This window comes from Giraffa tippelskirchi, chromosome 9, assembly GCF_054371585.1.
Source record: "Giraffa tippelskirchi isolate mGirTip1 chromosome 9, T2T-mGirTip1v1.2.pri, whole genome shotgun sequence".
In the NCBI taxonomy this organism is placed as follows: Eukaryota; Metazoa; Chordata; class Mammalia; order Artiodactyla; family Giraffidae; genus Giraffa; species Giraffa tippelskirchi.
This window is the reverse complement of record NC_137283.1, coordinates 125,160,873-125,179,150: the sequence shown is the minus strand read 5'-3', so window position 1 is coordinate 125,179,150 and position 18,278 is coordinate 125,160,873. Positions and strand designations below refer to the sequence as shown.

The window sequence follows — 18,278 nt, the reverse complement described above, 5'->3', positions numbered from 1 at the left end:
GCACTGCTTCTAAGGAGCTGGGCTGGGAGTAGCAAGGGGTGGGAATATCACCCACAGAAACAACAGCGAGACTCCCCAAAACCATTGCATGAGATTTCCTTCATTGGAAAAGGCTGAGACCTTCTTACAATACTACACTACTGGTGAAACAAACAAAAAGGCCGTTTCTAAATATAGCCAGCTTTTGTAGGCTATATTTAGTCATGTTTCTACTTTGTAAAAATATCAGAATGCATTTTGGCAGAAATTTTCACCATGATATTTTTTTTTCTTTCACTTCCCCCTTATTTAAAGCTCTGATGACACAAACATTAAGGAATATAATCAGAAAACCCAAGGAACTCTTCTTGGGTTGTGTGGTTATTCACTTAATAAAAATTTTTTGAGGACAAGGCTCTGCTTCGAATCTGTTTTCTGTACAGGCTTTTGTTCTTGGAGCTCTCCAGGGACTCTCTGCATAGAAGGAAAAAGGTGACTGGACTCTTGCATATATATTCATTATAAGGCAAGGCGTGTGAAACAAAACAGACCATCCAGATACCTGTTTTGCAGGGCTCTTGTGAATGCCTTCTACACATGTAGCATTTAATCGAGTATGGCAAGAGGTGAATGCTGGATAAGTGTTTGTTATCTTTATTAGCAGTATTTGCAGAGAGTACACACAAATGTATTTGTATACATGTGTATGCTTTATGTCATAAAGGCATAAGCTTGAAATAATAGTCTCTTTTTTTTAAGCATCAAAGTAGCCAATGATGCTCATTACTGGACAGATTCCAACTGAAGCAAGAACTGTCTTCATTTTTTTCCCCATTGGGGTGAAATACACACAACATAAAATTTACCATTTTAACCATTTTTAAGTGTGCATTAAGTACATTCCCATTGTTGTATGACCATCACCACCATCCATCTCCAGAACACTTTCAGTTTTCCCAACTGAAACTCGGGATCTATTATACAATAACCTCCCACCCCACCTTCCCTCCCCCCAGCCCCTGGCAACCACTATTCTACTTGCTGTCTGTATGAATTTCTTTCCTATAGGTACCTCATATAAGTGGAATCATACACTGTCCTTTTATGTCTGGCTTGTTTCACTTAGCATAATGTCTTCAAGGTTCATGTATGCTGTAGCATGTGTCAGAATTTCATTCTTTTTTAAGGCTGAATAAGGAGTCTTCATTTTAAAATTGAGGTATTTTAGGAAGACCATATGGCTGTAGCTCACACAGGCAATTATTTCCAATCCTCTCTTCTCTCTCCAAGGCCTCATTGTGTGACTGTACTAACGAGATCTAAGGACATGGGTTCCCCATGGCATCCTTCTATAGGAATGGTTTTGCCCTTGAACTTGGGAGTCAGGTGGATAGACATACATTTGCATCTGTCTTCTGCCATTTAAGAAATTTAATGATCTCAGGCATGCAGTTAGGTCAAACCCTATGGTAGGGTCCATATTTGATCATTTTTAGGTACAAAAATGACAACAGTATTATAAATGCCTCAATCAAATTCTTTACCTCTCTGCTTCTCAGTTATCTTATGTAAAATACAAAGGTAGAAATAGTCCATGCCTCAGAGGGCTGCTGGGAGAACAAGAAGACTTGGTATGGGTGAGGTGTGTCATCTGAGCTGGACCAAGAGTGCCAGAAGTGTGGGAGCCACCCGGGGGCTGCTTCCTTTGGGGAGAGGTTTCCCTCCTCGCCCTTCCAGGGCTCCAGGAGTTTCCTATTGACTTCTTTGCCTCTTCTCCTGCGTGTGATTGATTGTACCTCCCTCATCAACTCAAGGCCATGAGAGGACAACTGGAATGAGGGCAATGTTTCAGACACTTCATTTTAGAGGGCACAGCACTGCAAACCAAATGAACAGTGTCTTCCTTTCTTCATGGAGTTAGTGTTCTAGTCGGGGAGGAAGAAAACAAGATAAGAAAAATACATGGTATGTTAGGAAAACTAAGGGATGGAGTGGGCATCTGAATGGTCGGTGACACTTAACGATGAGAGAGAACACGTGCCCTTGCTCTGAAGCAGGTGTGAATGTGGTCCTTCTTCCAGGCTTCCTCCAAATCACTTCCCTCTCGCCCTCCTTCCTTCTTCCTTCTCTCTATTCCTTTCTTCTTTTCTTCCTTCTTTCTTTCTTTTCCTTCTCCTTCTGTCCCTCCTTCCTTCTTTCCTCTCTATCTGGACCCAGGGCAGCTCTCTTGGCTCACTGGAAACTCCTTTACCGGGGTGGCTGCATGCTGACTCTGCAGAGTTCCCTGACTCAGGAATTCAGTGAGAAGGTTTCCCTCACTCCAGGCCTCTTATGGGATGCTGCTGCTACTGCTGCATTCAGCTGTCCAGCTCAGCATTCATAATTAACGGGGCTGCCTTGGACTTTAACATCATTCTTTCTGCATTTACCCTTTCCTAACCGGAAGACTCCAAACATCTCCTACCTGAGGACTTCCCTCTCCTTGCCATGCAGTTCCTTCCAGAATCTCAGGGCATTACAGGACCATACCAGCAGCAAAACTGTATCACTTCTTCATCTAAGAGTTGCCCCACTCCAGCCCAATCCAGGGTAATTTATGAGAAAGGTTTTCCACTTCTTCTTCCACAATTCTCCAAGGTCTAAAGACTAGTTTATGGAGAACAGAGATAAGATCACAAAAATGAATCTATTCAAATAAGTATATTTCAATTCTATTTTCTACATAATGTGCACTGTTTGTTCAATTTTTTATTATGAAGTTCATACTCCAGGCAGAGAAGCATGTTTGTGGGCCTGTGGTGCGGGCTGGGGGCAGTGTGATGATGCTCAGCTTCCTATCCCAGGACTTGAAGGCTGTCCTTGGACTGTAGCTGAGCCACAGTGAACTGTGACCCTTGTGCTTGCGTTGCTGCCTCTTAGATTTGCCACTGACTCAAGCTTTCGCTCAAAAAATGCTGCCTCATCCCTAATGGCTGCTCAATCAGGAAAATATTATTTTCAGATGTTTTAAATTTGTGTAGTGAGAAACATATGTCCTGCCATATGGAGCACAATAGGAGCTAGTTAAGGCCGAAGTGGAAACCAGGCTTGGGCGTTCTCTTTTTTTTTTCAGTTTTTGAAGTTGGACCCTGCAGGCTAGAATTTTCCCGCCCAGCAGTCTAAGCTGTGTTTTAAACAAGAGCACGTGTGCCTCAGAGAGCGATGTGTACACAGAAAGGCGATGGCAGACCCCTCCCCTCACTAGCAACACGTCCAGTTAGGGGAGCTCTGGGGTGCTGCTGTAGCCCCGTCTGGAAGCCACAGCAACCTTGCAATTGCTCCAGAGTCATGTGCGCCATGATGTGGAAGGCTAAACGTATCTGTCTGTGCTCTGAGGATAGTTGCACTAAAGCTGCATGTGTGAAAATTTGATTGGCATCATTTTAACCATTAGTTTTGAGAACAAAGCTCTTAGAGTTACAATAGTCACAGTGTCGGACTCTCACATTTAATCTGAGAAAGAAATAAAAGGGTCCAATAGCAATATTTAAAAAAATGGCTTTGAAACATGTATATTACCATATGTAAAATAGATGACCAGTGCAAGTTCAATGCATGAAGCAGGGCACCCAAAGCCAGTGCTCTGGGACAACCCAGAGTGATGGGGTGGGGAGGGAGGTGGGAGGGGGATTCAGGATAGGGAGGACACATGTACACCTGTGGCTGATTCATGTTGATGTATGGCAAAAACCATCACAATATTGTAAAGTAATTATCCTCCAATTAAAGTAAATTAATTAATTTTTTACAAATGACATTGGCTTATAGGTCACTGACTTGCTCAGTGAGTGCCTTCTTTGTGTGTGGTCCAGAACTTGGCTCTGTGGAGGGAAGATGTGAATGACAAAGTCCTGCTCGCAAGGAAAGTTTCCAATCTACTTTACTCTTGCCCTGGCTTTTCCTTTCAGAACCACTTGGCTTCATTTATGGAGCTGCTCCACATACCAGACATTGTGTGACGAGTATCCTTAGGAGCGGAGGAGACAGGTGAGAAAACAGAGAGACTCACCTTCCGTGAGTTCAGAGCTCTGGTTCAGGTCACTGTGGAATGCTACAAGAGCTCAGGCAAAGTTGTACAGACAGGATATATGGTCAGAGAAGGCTTCCCATAGGACACGGCACTGAAAATTCTACCTGAAGTGTATTCACTCGCAGTTTGTTAAGGTTGTGATGCTTGTCTCTGTCTCCATCCATGATTTTGGGTAGGCAACTGAGCTGACATCAGACTTGCCTTCCCTGCAGACAGGCAATGGAGCCATGTGCCTCAAGCCCAGTCCCGGTCTTAGCCACAGAAGGCTCTGTTTCTAAGACCTGCCCCAACACAACACCCCACTGAATTCCCCTTTCCAATCCGAGAGGGAGGCATCTCCACCCCCAGCTCATTTGCAAAGACATCTGATGGATTTTAAATCCAAAGAATGTCTGCTCTTTCCCAGCTCAGTCCCTTTCAATCTCTTCCCCCTTTTCCCAGCAGAAGTGAACACTTAGAATCTCAGGTTGACAGACTTTCACTGGAAAACATCCTAACAGACTATGGGAGGGAGGCCGTTCCCTCAAAGGGAGTGATGGGGAGTGATGCTGTAAGGATGAGGGCAGAGCCAGATGGAGAAGAGCTCTTGAGCACCAGACTGAAGATTGTGAGCTATGACAAGTCCTTGTTGGTTCTTATGCACGGAGCTAACATGATGAAAACATGGCATTTTAAGAAAATAGCTCAATGAGGAGATGTATGATAGATAGGGTTGGCTTCTCTGGTGGCTCACACGGTAAAAAAAAAAAAATCTGCTTGCAATGCAGGAGACCCAGGTTTGCTTCCCGGGTCAGGAAGATCCCCTGGAAAAGGGAATGCTACCCACTCCAGTATTCTTGCCTGGAAAATTCCATGGACTGAGGAGCCTGGTGGGCTACAGTCCATGGGGTCGCAGAGAGTTGGACACGACTGAGTTACTAGCACAACAACAATAGGATGGATTGGAAAAAGGCTAGAGGCAGTCAGACAACATAGGGCAATAGTGACTTGGTCAGGTTTAATGTAATAACAGCATTGGCCTTGGACTATGGAAAAAAAGGGTGGAGCAAAGGAAGAAGTGGAAAGACTTGGAGGGACATGGGAGAGTGAGCGTGTAAAAGAGAAGAAACAGCAGTCAGTGGTGATGAGTTCATGAAGATAATTGATCTGACTTAGTATAGATGGATCCATACAAAGGATCCACAAAGAGTCAGACATGACTTGGTGACTGAACAACAAAGTATAGATGGAGGGATTGTTATCATTGATTTACAGTCCATGGGGTTGCAAAAGAGTCGGACACGACTTGGTGATATTTAACCATTACAACAAATACATATATAATTATTATTTTACAGTCTTGTGCTAAAAGTCAGGGCTATACATAGAGTCTGACCATATGATTTAAGATTGGGCATTTGTCTTTTCCAGTTTGTCTTCTCTTCACACCTTAAGGTTTCCTGGCCTTGGGCTATGGTCCTCCCTATCCTTAGACGAGCATACCGATTCTGTACCTGAGCTTTGGTAACAGGCATTAAGGGTTTGAGCCAGAAACAGGTTTTGTTGTTGCTCAGTTGATAAGTTGTGTCTGATTCTTTGTGACTGCATGGACGAACTGAAGCACGTCAGTCTCCTCTGTCCTTCACTATCTCCTGGAGTTTGCTCAAATTCATGTGCACTGAGTTGGTGGTGCTATCTAAACATCTCATCCTCTGTTGCCCCCTTCTCCTTTTGCCCTCAGTCTTTCCCAACATCAGGGTCTTTTCCAATGGATCGGCTCTTCATATCAGGTGACAAAAGTATTGGAGCTTCAGTATCATGCCTTCCAATGAATATTCAGGGTTGACTTCCTTTAGGATCGACTGGTTTGATCTCCTTGCAGTCCCCTGGACTCCCCCTCAAGAGTCTTCTCCAGCACCACAGTTCAAAAGCATCAATGCTTTGGCACTCAGCCAAAACAGGTAGACAGGCAATAGTAGTTACAATCTGGAAACAATTTTGAGTTTTGCATGGTCTTGATTATATTTATTTAGTAAAATACATGACTTTGTTTCAGTGTAGAGCTTGAAGGTTACAGTTTTTAAACCCCAGACTCCTTTTCTTTGAAAAGTGGAATCAAATGAAAAACAATTTCAGGTTAAATTATGCTAAATGCAGTGCTTAAGTCTGAATTCACCAAAAGCTTGTCTTGAATGGTCAGATTACTTTGTACAAGTGTTTGTGTCTATGGCCAGAAGGTTCTAGCCTGCAAGTCATATGGCAGTGGGGTTTCTAATGTTTTCTTACTCTGAATGAGCACGAGAGGTTCTTGATGTTCCCTAGGCCATGAGAAGTTTCTTTCCTAACATACCTTGGACAAGGTTCTTTCAGAACACAGTCATAGCCCTTCCCAGGCCTCCAGCTCCAGCTTGATTTTGAGAGAGAGAACTCCTTGAATCCAGTCTCTGAGAACCAGGCCACTGCATAGGATGTTTTGAGGTTACACATGACATTCTGAGTGCTTAGAATCCTTCAAGTGGAAAACTCAGATCAGTCTGAAAGAGCCAGCCATGTGATGATAGTCAACTTCTCCATGCAATTTCTTTCTGCTAGACCAACATTAACTCGGTGCTGGAAAAAAAAAAAAGCTTTATGTCTTTGCTGCTTTTTCAGTTTCTGTCTGGGGCACTGGTGCTGTGTTAATCAAAGGCTCGTGGGAAGCATAACGTCTGGTGCTGGTACTCAGAGCGGAAGAGCTGCAATTGATTAGAACACAGAGGGTTCCTTGTAGATGCTATAAATTCCATTATTGAGTTACTGTAAAGTTACAAAAATAAAATACAGTAGCCCCTCTTTATCCTCAAGAAATACATTCCAAGACCCCCAGTGGATGCCTGAAACCTCGGATAGTACTCAACCCTATCTATATATGTCATGTTTTTCCCTATACTTACATACCTATGATAAAGTTAAATTAGGGGGGGTTTCCCTGGTGGCCTTTGTGGTAAAGAATTCACCTGCCAATGCAGGAGACATGGGTTCGATCCTTGATCTGGGAAGATTCCACATCCCGGGGATAACGGAGCCCCTGTGCCACAACGACTGAGCCTGTGCTCTAGAGCCTGGGAACCACAGCTACTGGAGCCCACTCGCCCTAGAGCTCGTGTTCCACAGCAGGGGAAGCCACTGCACTGAGAAACCTGTGCGCTGCAACTCGAGAGCAGCACCTGCTCACTGCAACTGGAGAAAGGCCTGACCAGCAGCGAACACCCAGCACAGTCAAAAATAAATTAAAAAACGTTAAATTAGGGACCGTAAGAGATTAACAATAACTAATAGTGAAATAGAACAATTATGACACTACACAAGTTGTAACAAAAGTTATAAGGGTCACTTGAATACAAGCACTGCAATACCATGACAGTTGATCTGACAACCCAGATGGCCACTTAGTGACTAATGGGTAGGTAGAGAATACAGCATGGGGATGCGCTGAACAAAGAGATGATTCATCATGACTGGGAACAAGATTTCTTCATGCCTATCTGAACAGCAAGTAATTTACACACAAAACTAACACAATGTTGTAAATCAACAATACTCCAATATAAAATAAAAAGTTAAAAAAAAAAGAAATCGGAAGAAAAAAAGGCTTGTTCTTTATTTCTGGAATTTTCCACTTAATATTCTGGTCTGTGGTTGACTGTGAATAACTGAAACCTCAGAAAGCAAAGTTGCAGACAGGGTCTTCCATGGTGGTCTGGTGGTAAAGACTCTGAGCTTCCAGTGCAGGGGATGCTGGTTTGATCCCTGGTTGGGAAACTAGGATCCCACATGCCACACGGCACAGGCAAAAACTGAAGAAAAAAAAAAAAACTTTGGATAAGATGAAATTGTGCTGTACCTAAGTTGGTTTTCTCAAACATTCAGAGTTAATGTCCATCCTGTGGAGATGGAAAATTTGAGGAGGAAGGGGGGCAAGGCAATGAATGTTTAGCTGAAATAAGAAATAGATAAAACTCTTTGAATAAGCTGGTGATTTTTTCCCCCATAGAACTCATTTGGGTTTATCTTATATTTAACGTTTTAGTGTTACATTATAGATAAACGGCCATTTGAAAACATTTATCCAATCGGATTTTCATTCAAGATGGTAGAATAAAACAATTGGAACATGTATTTTTACTGCTCTGTATTAACATAACACATTTGAAATGTTCCACCAACTCTTTTGAAAAAGAGAATAGAAAAAGGGAAAAAGACAAAAGCAGTGCTCTGAGAGACAAAATTAAAACAGAGAACTCCCTTCACCTGGTTGATTATTTCAGGGCAAGAGATAAGGCTTCTCATTAAGTGCACACATCAAAGAAAGTACTTTGTGTAAGGAAATTACACAGAAAGAAGGAAGGGAAAGCAGGAAGCAAAGGCTGTGGAAAATGTTTCTCCATTTTTCTAATTATTTACTTCATTTCCTAGAAAGGAATGGCTGCCCACTGGTGGATTGGTCTAGTTTAACATTTACCTCAAAGTACAATGCTTATTCCTGGTGGTGGTTTACTTGCCAAGTCGTGTCCAACTCTTGTGATCCCTTGGACTGGAGCCCGCCAGGCTCCTCTGTCCATGGGATTTCCCAGGCAAGAACACTGGAGTGGGTTGCCATTTCCTTCTCCAGTACAATACTATCGGCTAAGCTTTATTAACAAAGTCAAAATTATTGAGGAAAAGTGAATGACCATTAGAACAATGTGGGCTTTCTGAAAACATTGTCTAATTTTCCTCATCACTTTTTCTGAGTGGTAAGTTAACTTGGATGGATAATGTCAACAAAGAGAACAGAAAAATCACATAGGGCCAGAGAGTCAATTCAAGCAACTCCACTTTTAATTCTTTTTTCTATTTTGGAAAGTTGATTTTGAGGTTTATATAGGAAATAAATGACATCCTCTACCCTTGACCTCAGATGGTGGAAAATCACCTCACTCCCACCTCACTGAATCCTTGCACCTATTTTCATGTTTCTTTTTAAAACAGGTTCTACAGATCAAAGGAGTCATGATTCTTGCCCACAGCCGCCTCTTGAAGATCCCTGGCCTAATAGAGAGGTATATATTTATTCACTCTTTGAGCACTTGGGGGTGGGAAAGGGAAATTTCCATCTGACCTTTCAGTGCATTCCTTTTCTGAAAGTGACTTTTTTAGTGTGAACTCTCTGATGTGGTTGCATTTGACTGAAGTTATTCTTATTTTTAGCCCATTTAGCAGTGAACCCAAATTTAATATCAGTGCATGTGTGTGTATGTTGGGTGGTTTGACAGGTTGAGCTGTTACTGAGGTTTAATCATGGTCACCATATCAGGAACCAGATCTTACTTCTTCAGAAAGTAAAAATGGAAATAATATCTGACTCTTAATATCTGGCAGTAATATTTGTAAAGAAATGGTGGCTTCAATCCTGACAATTTCTATTACAATTACAATGATTATTATTATTAATACTACTTCTAAGCCATGTGCAGGTTCAGGATTTAAGAAACTTGTGAACTTATTGCGGTCCCAAACAATACATTTAACCTTTCTGGAAATGTCTTTATGCAACAAATACAAGTCCTTTAAAACTTTATTTTAAAATATTTTACTGGCCGTTGAACTTACAGGCCGGACAATTTAAGCATCATTAGCAGCAAAACTTCAGAAGGAGGCAGGAGAAGCATATGATCTAACTTCGTGCTTTTGTTGTCTGGAGATCACCATACTCCCTACCCCAGGGCAGTGTACTGAATTCCTATCTGTCTACAACATTATTCAGCAATGACAGTGATATGCTGTGACTGAGACTCGGGCCATTTGACATGTGAATAACACTCCTCAGTGTTAGAAAGGATGGTCTCTCATCTCTGTTTTGCTCTTGTTCATAAAATCCAGTGAACTGCCTTCGGGTTGAAAGACTGGGATTATGGAGGAAAGAGCAACTTGTGGAGGAACTGCTAAAAATGCTGATATGGGTTTTTGGAGGCAGATGTTCAGATAGTGCAGGGTCTAGGAAGTCAGGGTGACAGATACAGTGGGATTCATTTATTACCTTTGGAATTGGTAGAGACTTTGTCCAGAAATGGGCAAGCTCAGTGCTTCTCAAGCCTTAAGGTTTTTGTATATCCTGACCTTTAACCCTCTCATTAACCCTATGAGATGGATACTATTACTACCTCTATTACCGCCCAAGCACCACCTTGGGCTTCCCAGGTGGCTCAGTGGTAAAGAACTTGCCTGTCAAGCAGTATATGCAAGAGATGTGGGTTCAATCCCTGGGTCAGGAAGGTCCTCTGGAGGAGGACATTACAACCTACTCCAGTACTCTTACCTGGAAAAATCCCATGGACAGAGGAGCATGGCAGGCTACAGTCCACAGGGTTGCAAAGAGTCAGACACAACTTAGCAACTAAGCAGGAGCATGCAAGCTGAGGCTTAGGTAGTTAATTAAAATGCCCAAGGTGGCCAGCTAGTAATTATTAGGAAACAGAATGCCACCAGGCTGTACCTGTCTATATCTATTTCAGCCTATTCCCACCTATTGTTTCATCATGGGTTTGTCTAATATGTAATGACTATTGCTGGTCATGACACCTTGCTATACTGGCTCCCATGCAGCAGCAGGTCTGGGCATAAACTGGATGCAGGCAGAGCTCTCTGGCCATTCTCAGAGGATCGCAAGCATCTCTTACCTGGCCCATCCTGTCATTCCCCCATCTTCATATCTCTGTGTACACACGTGTCCAAGTGTCTGGATGACTCTAACCTTCCCTCCCTCAGGCCACAGTTGAGTCAGTGCTTTTCATTAGGTGGTGTAATGAATCCATCTGCCCAGTGGTGCCTCCAGGCGGCACCCTCTCACCGTGCACATCTGTTCCTGCAAATCTGCAGCAACACCGACCTCTCTGAGATCACAGACACTGAGAGACACTTGTTTTTTTTTTTTTAATGTCAGCACACATTTATCCCATCCTCCCTTTATGTAGGTTAACAGGGAGATGCAATATTCCTGAGCATCTGGGGACAGTTCTGAAGGGCAGTCCTATTGACAGGCCTCCTGGCGTGCATGAAAGATGACGACAGGTCTGAGTTTCATGGATCAGATCAAGTGTCTCTTTTATATAGCATTGTCCTTCGAGTTTCTGCTGCTCATGAAGGCAACTAACACAGGAAACCGTGAAGACTGGGTGCCAGCGGGAAGGAGGCCTGGGCTTCTGACTCTGCTGGCCCCATGTTTCATTCACAAAGTTGAAAGCGCCACTCTCTAAATTCAAAGGGAAGCGGCTGCCAGGGAGAATTCAAATGGCAAATACTGAGGCCCCACTCGGAGTTAGCAGAAGACAGCAGGATTGAACTTCTCTCCTGGTGCCAACTTAGGACAACTATGGTTCTTGTATGGCTCTTAGGAACTGGCATATGAAGTTATTTCATCTGTAGTGTCAAAACAATGAGAATAAAAATAATTACTGCAGACCCTGGTCTTGCCATTTGTGAGATGCAGGCATCATTTCTGAGAAGTGTAGGAGCACATAATACCCATTGTCCTCCTAGTAATTGCTTTGGTCCCAAGGGTCTTAATGGGGAAGGGGCTTAATGAGCTTTGGCTTCCCAGAAAATAGGAAATGGAACAAAATATCCATTGTTCTGAATGTAAGCAGAATGATCCCCAAGACAGAAAACCCTAGAGTTATATAGGAAAGGGTACTCATGACTGATAAGAGGCAGGTTCTATTACTAGGAGATTTATTTCAATGTGAAAGTAACATCTAGCATTATCCAAATACATAAAAAACACCCTGCTTCACTCAGCATCTATTTATTGAGCCAACACGATTCTGGGCACAAAGGATATAGCTGTGAATGTGACAGAATATCTGCTCTGGTAGGTTGACAGTTTAGTGGGGGCATAAAATAACACAGGCTTCCCGGGTGGCTCAGCGGTAAAGAATTTGCCTGCCAATGCAGGAGATGTGGGTTTGATCCCTGGGTAGGAAAAATCCCCTCCAGAAGTAAATGGCAATCCACTGCAGTATTCTTGCCTGGGAAATCACATGGACAGAGGAGCCTGGCAGGGCTACGGTTCATGGGGTCACTGAAGAGTCCAATACGACTTAGCAACTAAATAACAACAACAAAGATAACACACAAATAAGAAACACATGGAGTGGTAGGTGATTTTCAAACAGTTACATACTGGATGCAGTGAGAGAGAGAGAGAGACTGGGGGTGTTCAGAGAAGGTGTCTTTGAGCAGGTAACCTTGAAGTCAATATCTGACCATTGAGGAAGAACCAAGAGAAATAAACACAAAGTTGAGTGGGAGAACATTCCAGGTAGAGAAAAAGCTTCCAGGCTCTGAGAATGAGCTTGGCATATTTCAAAAACACAAAGATCTGACCTGGGTGAGCAAGGTTAAATGAGAAAGAATGGTACAACATGAGAGCATCAGGGTTTTTCCCAAGTCATGACACCGTATGAGACTCCTTAGAGAATGTATGAGGACGTGGAAGACTAGGGGTCATTGCGCAAACCCTAGTACTTGGAGGTTCAGAAAAATGAAGCAAATTTGGTGAAAGAGCAGCAAGTGTGGACAAGAGGCAGCCAGAAAATGGGCAGCAGAACCAGGAGAGTGTGTTAACAGTTTTCTAGGGAGAGCAGAGAAGCAGGGCAGGGCCTATGTGAAAACGTGTCCTAAGGGAGTTGTTTTTTCTATTTTTTAGTATGGGAGGCACAGGATCACTCTCTGGTAGAGGAAGTGAAATGAATGGAGCTGAAGAGAAGGAAAAATTGGAGGAACAAAGTCCCTGAGAAGCACGAGAAGAGATGGGCGCCAGAGGGCAGATAGTCCCTAGAGAGAGGAACACTTGGTCCCTGGTGACCGGAAGGAAGTCCTGAGGACACAGTGTGGTTGTTATGGGGGTGATGTGATTAGGGAGGCCCTTTGGGTTGCTGCAGCTTTCTTGAGGACGTGCAAGGAGGCAAGGTCCCCAGCTAAAACTGGGGTGGGTATCATGTGAAGAGAGACCATGTAAGACAGTCATTTCGGTGACCGGGAAAGCTCACCAACATGGAGTGTGTGGTGGGCTCACCAGGAGGCCCCTTAGAGATTTTGTGATCGTGAATTATAGTGAAACTAATCAGAAAAGTTGTATAGAAATGAAAGTATAAAATAATGATGTAAATACCTTTTAATAACTCAAAATGGGACATCATTAGGAAAAAAAAAAACTGAATCACTCAGCTGTGTACTTAAAACTAACACAATATTGTAAATCAACTGCACTTCATTAAATAATAATAATGTCTGTATCACTCCATCATTCTCAAAACATTTCTCACATCCACTAGCTTGTTTGGCCAGAACATAATCCTGGGAAGTGAGAAGGTAGCACGCACACTTCCCCTTTAAAGATGTGCAAACTGTAGCTTAAAGCAGTTAATGTCCAGCTTGGGCCACAGAAGCAAAGCATCTGATTCTAAAACTCGCGTTCTTCTGTCTCACCAGCATCTATGGAAGTAACTCAAAACAGGTTTAAAAACACAGAAACACAACAGTTTTACAAGTAAAAGACCCATGACCATATCTGTTTTGAAAAGATTTTATAGATGATGCTGTAGCAGAATATGGCTGACGTATTTGATGACGGTCATTCACGATAGAATAACTGTTCAAAGATTCTTACAGCATGACCGCAAGAAAAATACAGTTGATAAGTGTGAATGATAAATGGCACCAACCCACAGCATGGTGGTTAAGAGGGTGGACTTTGGGAAGAGAATTCCCTAGATTCAAAACTTGGCTTGATGAGTTTCAGGCTTTGTCAGAGGATAAGTAATTTAACTTCCCGAAAGTCAGTTTACTCACCTGTAAAATGATCATGACAACAGTACCCTCCCTCATTGGGTTGTAGTGAGATCAAATAAAATACTTCATGTAAAGAGTATGGTGCAGTGTCTGGTATACAGCTAGGGCTTGTTAAAGTTATACTATTATTATCAGTAGTAAAAATTAAAAATGCAATATGAGGGTGGGCTGCTGTAAATTGTATCAACAGATACTAAAATGTGAAGCTCAGCAATTATTTCTCAAAAGTGGGTTGATAAAGGAATTTACACAATACTCTATGTATGAACCTAAGACTATTTAGCAATAATTGCCACTAGGGATACTAGAAAGAAGCCTAACCTACATGACAATATATTTGGCTCTTAAAACAGTTTGCTGCTGGGTTAAAAAAAAAAACACTCAAAGCAGAAAACAACCTTCAAGACCTTGCATGCCTACTAAGTCCCTTTAGTCCAGTCCCACTCTTTGTGACCCTATGGACTGTACCCTGTCAGGCTCCTCTGTTCATGGGATTCTTCAGGCAAGAATACTGGAGTGGGCTTCGCTGCCCTCCTCCAGGGGATCTTCCCGACCCAGGAATGGAACCCACGTCTCTTACATCTCCTGCATTGGCAGGCATGTTCTTTACCACTAGCGCCACCTAAGACCTTATGTATATTTATTTATATGTATAAAGATCTCACTTAAAAATCTATTCAGGAAATATAAGCACATGTGTAATTCTGACAGAGAGACTATAGATAATATGCTGCTACTGCTAAGTTGCTTCAGTGGTGCCCGACTCTGTGCGACCCCATAGACGGCAGCCCACCAGGCTCCCCCGTCCCTGGGATTCTCCAGGCAAGAATACTGGAGTGGGTTGCCATTTCCTTCTCCAATGCATGAAAGTGAAAAGTGAAAGTGAAGTCGCTCAGTTGTGTCCGACTCTTCAAGACCCCATGGACTGCAGCCCACCAGGCTCCTCCGTCCATGGGATTTTCCAGGCAGGAGTACTGGAGTTGGGTGCCATCACCTTCCCCAATAGATAATATGAAAAACTACAAATTCAGAGTAAACGTGTTGGGTCACAATGTCAGTGATTCTGATCTTACCATGTAGGTACTTTACAGCACATTATGGCAACATTCCCAAAGAGAAGGTGGTATCTGGCTGCCTTCTCGTTAGAAAGGCCCTGTGCGTGCATGCTAAGTAGCTTCAGTTGTGTCCAACTCTTTGTGACCCCATGGATTGTAGCCCTCCAGGCTCCTGTGTCCATGGGATTCTCAGACAACAATACTGTAGTGAGTTGCCATGCCCTCATCTAGTTCTTCTTGACCCAGGGATTGAACCCGCATCTCTCTTGTGTTGGCAGGCAGGTTCTTTACCACTAGCAACATCTGGGAAGCACCCCCTAGAAGGGCCCTAGTCTGTCTATATGTGAATATGTTGGGCTTTAGCTGATGAGCCCCACACTGTCTTATGGAGTTTCTATCATGGTCATACCAGTTACTAAAATAAGGTCATAAGGCAGCCGTTCCAGTATTTCTGATCCCTGCACAGGTTGAATGCTGGTTTATCCAGACCAAGTGCTATGCAAAATTAAAGAGGAAGCCTGTATAACTGGCAGTAGAGGATTGCATATATATCCTATGTTTTATGAAACCTGATAACTTTTTATAATTTGAGGAGTAAGTCTGTTGAGTTAAAACAGCAAAGCTGTGCCACACTCCCTGTAAAGCTATTTTACCTTTTCAGTCTGACTCTTGGAGTCTTTAGTACCAAGGATTTGCTGAACTTAGATCCCTGCTAAGGAAGGCTATAGCATAGGTCTCCTTAAGTCCTGTGCCTCACAGCCACCTGTGCAAAATTTTGTGATATCCTGAACTCATCCCAGGAATGTGAGCTAGAATCTCCAGGGCTAGAGCCCAGGAATGAACATGTTTCACTATGATTACACACTCCAAAGGTTGAGAAATGAAAACCTCCAAGGTTTTTTATAAGCTACTATAGAAATATATGTGTGTATCCTACATTCCTAGACATATACTCATTTGGATTCAAATATTTAGGATTATTTAAATGTCTACAGAGCTTATGCTCTGAGAGTTTGAGAGTCAAAGTGACTGCGGATTTTTCTGCTTAGGTCAGCAAGGTATTTCAGACGCTTATCACAAAATTCTTTATCAGATAAGAGTGTTTTCAGCAGTAAGCAACAGAAAACCCATCTGAGTCACTTAAACAAATAGAAGGGTATTTTTTTTCACAAGACTAAGAAGTAGGTAGCCCAGGGCTGATGCAGCAATCAGTGATGTCAACAAGAAGTTAGGACCTATTTCTTGTTCTCTCCTGACAACCCTACCATGTGGCTTATTGCACTGTGACTACGATATGGCTGCCTCTGCTCCACACGTCAGGTCCACATTCAAGGCAGGAGGAAAGAAAGAAAGAGCAGCACTAGCTGTGCCTCCATCAGGAAAGAAGATCATTGCTCACATCTCTTTGACCAGAACTGTGTCTTACGGCAATCTTTCGCTGCCAGGGAGGTGAGGTTGGAAAAGTGACAGTTTAGCTTTTCTTGCCTCCAGAGTGAAAAGACAAGGAGGAAAGAGGGTTAAGAATGCCAGTCAGCACTGACTGTCATATTTTGTGTATCCATATGCCTAGTCCATTAGCTTCCTTGACATCAGAGAAAGTGTCTTAATACGCCTCTCCGAATCCTCAGTTTTTTTTTAATGTCATCAATTTTATTAGAAACGGCAATAGCAGCTGCAACTATCATTTATTGACTACGTACATGTACCAGGCATTGTGCTAGCAGATTCTTCTGTCTCACCTCTAATCCAGTTATTAATACAATAATTTGCCTGCAAGGTAAAAACCACTATTTCACAGATAAGTAAACAGCCTCTCTGAGACTGAGAGAAAGTGAATGGTTTGCCCAGATATACATTCTAGGAACTGATGGAGCTGGGATTTCAACTTCAGTCTCTATGGCTCCAAAGCTTATGCTCTTTCCCCGGGCAGGCAGGACCTCTATACTTGGCTCACAATTAGTCTTTAGTGATTCACCCACACACACACATACACACACAAAGAAATAGAGATTTTTCATAATCACTACACGTTTTTTTACAGCAAGGCTCCATCTAGTACTCACATGCTGCCCCTTACAACTCCTTGAAGTCATTCAAGGGAACAAAGCCATCCTGATGTTGAAGACGTCTCCCGGGTGCTGTGATCACTGCTCAGGGCAGCCAGCTCTGCCTGGGACTTGTCCTACTCCCCCTCCCCGTGGCCACACGTGCACTTTCCCTCTGCTCTCGCGATCTTGCTGCAGGAAGCCCCTCTTGGCAGCTTCGTGTTGGCAGTCTTTCCAGGAATTCAGCAAGGTCTCTGGGAAATGCTGGGACAAGAAATTTGAAGAGGAAGCGCTATGGCTGTGTTACTTTCTGGCATAGAAACAGATTTTACACTGCCAAGGTCAAGCCGTTATTCCTGGGGCAGACTCGACCCAGCGATGGTGCTTGCTGATGATGAGCAGGGCGCTCCACAAGACCATTCTGCAACTCTTGGGTCCCAGCCTCCAGGAGGCTGGCCCGGGGAGTGGACCCATCTTAGGTAGAAGGCCCTTTCTTATTTAAGTCTGATTTACAGGAAATGTGACAAGATGCAGCAGAGAAACTGACCTCCAGACAGCTCCTTAGATTGAACTTTGGGTATAAAGAGGAACCTTTGGATTTGTGAAGCTTCCCTTCGGCTCTAGATAACCCCCAGAAGCACTTACTTACAGGGTTAATAAAGCTAAGATTCTCAGGTTTTAGAAACCAGCTTCTGATCACAGTAAAATTCTCCAAAAGACGTTTTTGAGGTCCCCGTTGTGTGGTCTCTTGAACAGTCAGAGGTGGGGTTAGAGAAAGAGTCCCTGAGGGATCTATTTCAAACCATGGAAGCCCAGGTAACTATAATAACAACTTGTATTTGCTGGCTAGTCAGTGCTTAAAACTCTCTTGGGACTCAGAAGCGAATCAGAAAACATCTTCTTGATTTTGGCTCTTGCAGATACTTAGTTTTGTTTGTGCTGGTGCGTTCACTGCTTACTCTGAGGAGGCAGGTGACTAAAGCTGACCCAGTCTCAAAGCCTCTTCTGTCTCCCAAGGAGCTGCTGGGAGCCTCTGACTCTTGGACTGATGCAAGGCAGACTCTGGACCTGCTTTTTCGGTGTTGGGCATGTATGGTTTCTGCAGTCAGCCCCATATAAAGCCCCCGGGCTGACAGCCCACATAAACACTTATCCTTCTCTTGGTCCTGGCAAACCAGGACAGTTTGTTGATTCTGCCATCTCTCTACCTTACCTTTGGCCTCTTCATCCACATATGAGGATCTCAGTTTCTACTGCCTGCAAACCCTGGTGCAGTGGGGG

General features: G+C 43.2%; 1 long non-coding RNA gene across 1 annotated transcript; it reads right to left on the bottom strand.

Annotated features, from left to right (window-relative positions):
* Positions 1-5,034: 5,034 nt before the first annotated feature.
* LOC145520960 (uncharacterized) lies at positions 5,035-17,110 on the bottom strand. Its single transcript, XR_014064953.1, has 2 exons — positions 17,016-17,110; positions 5,035-6,637 (listed from the first exon to the last, which is right to left on the bottom strand). It is a non-coding gene; the product is annotated as an uncharacterized LOC145520960 (long non-coding RNA).
* Positions 17,111-18,278: the final 1,168 nt, after the last annotated feature.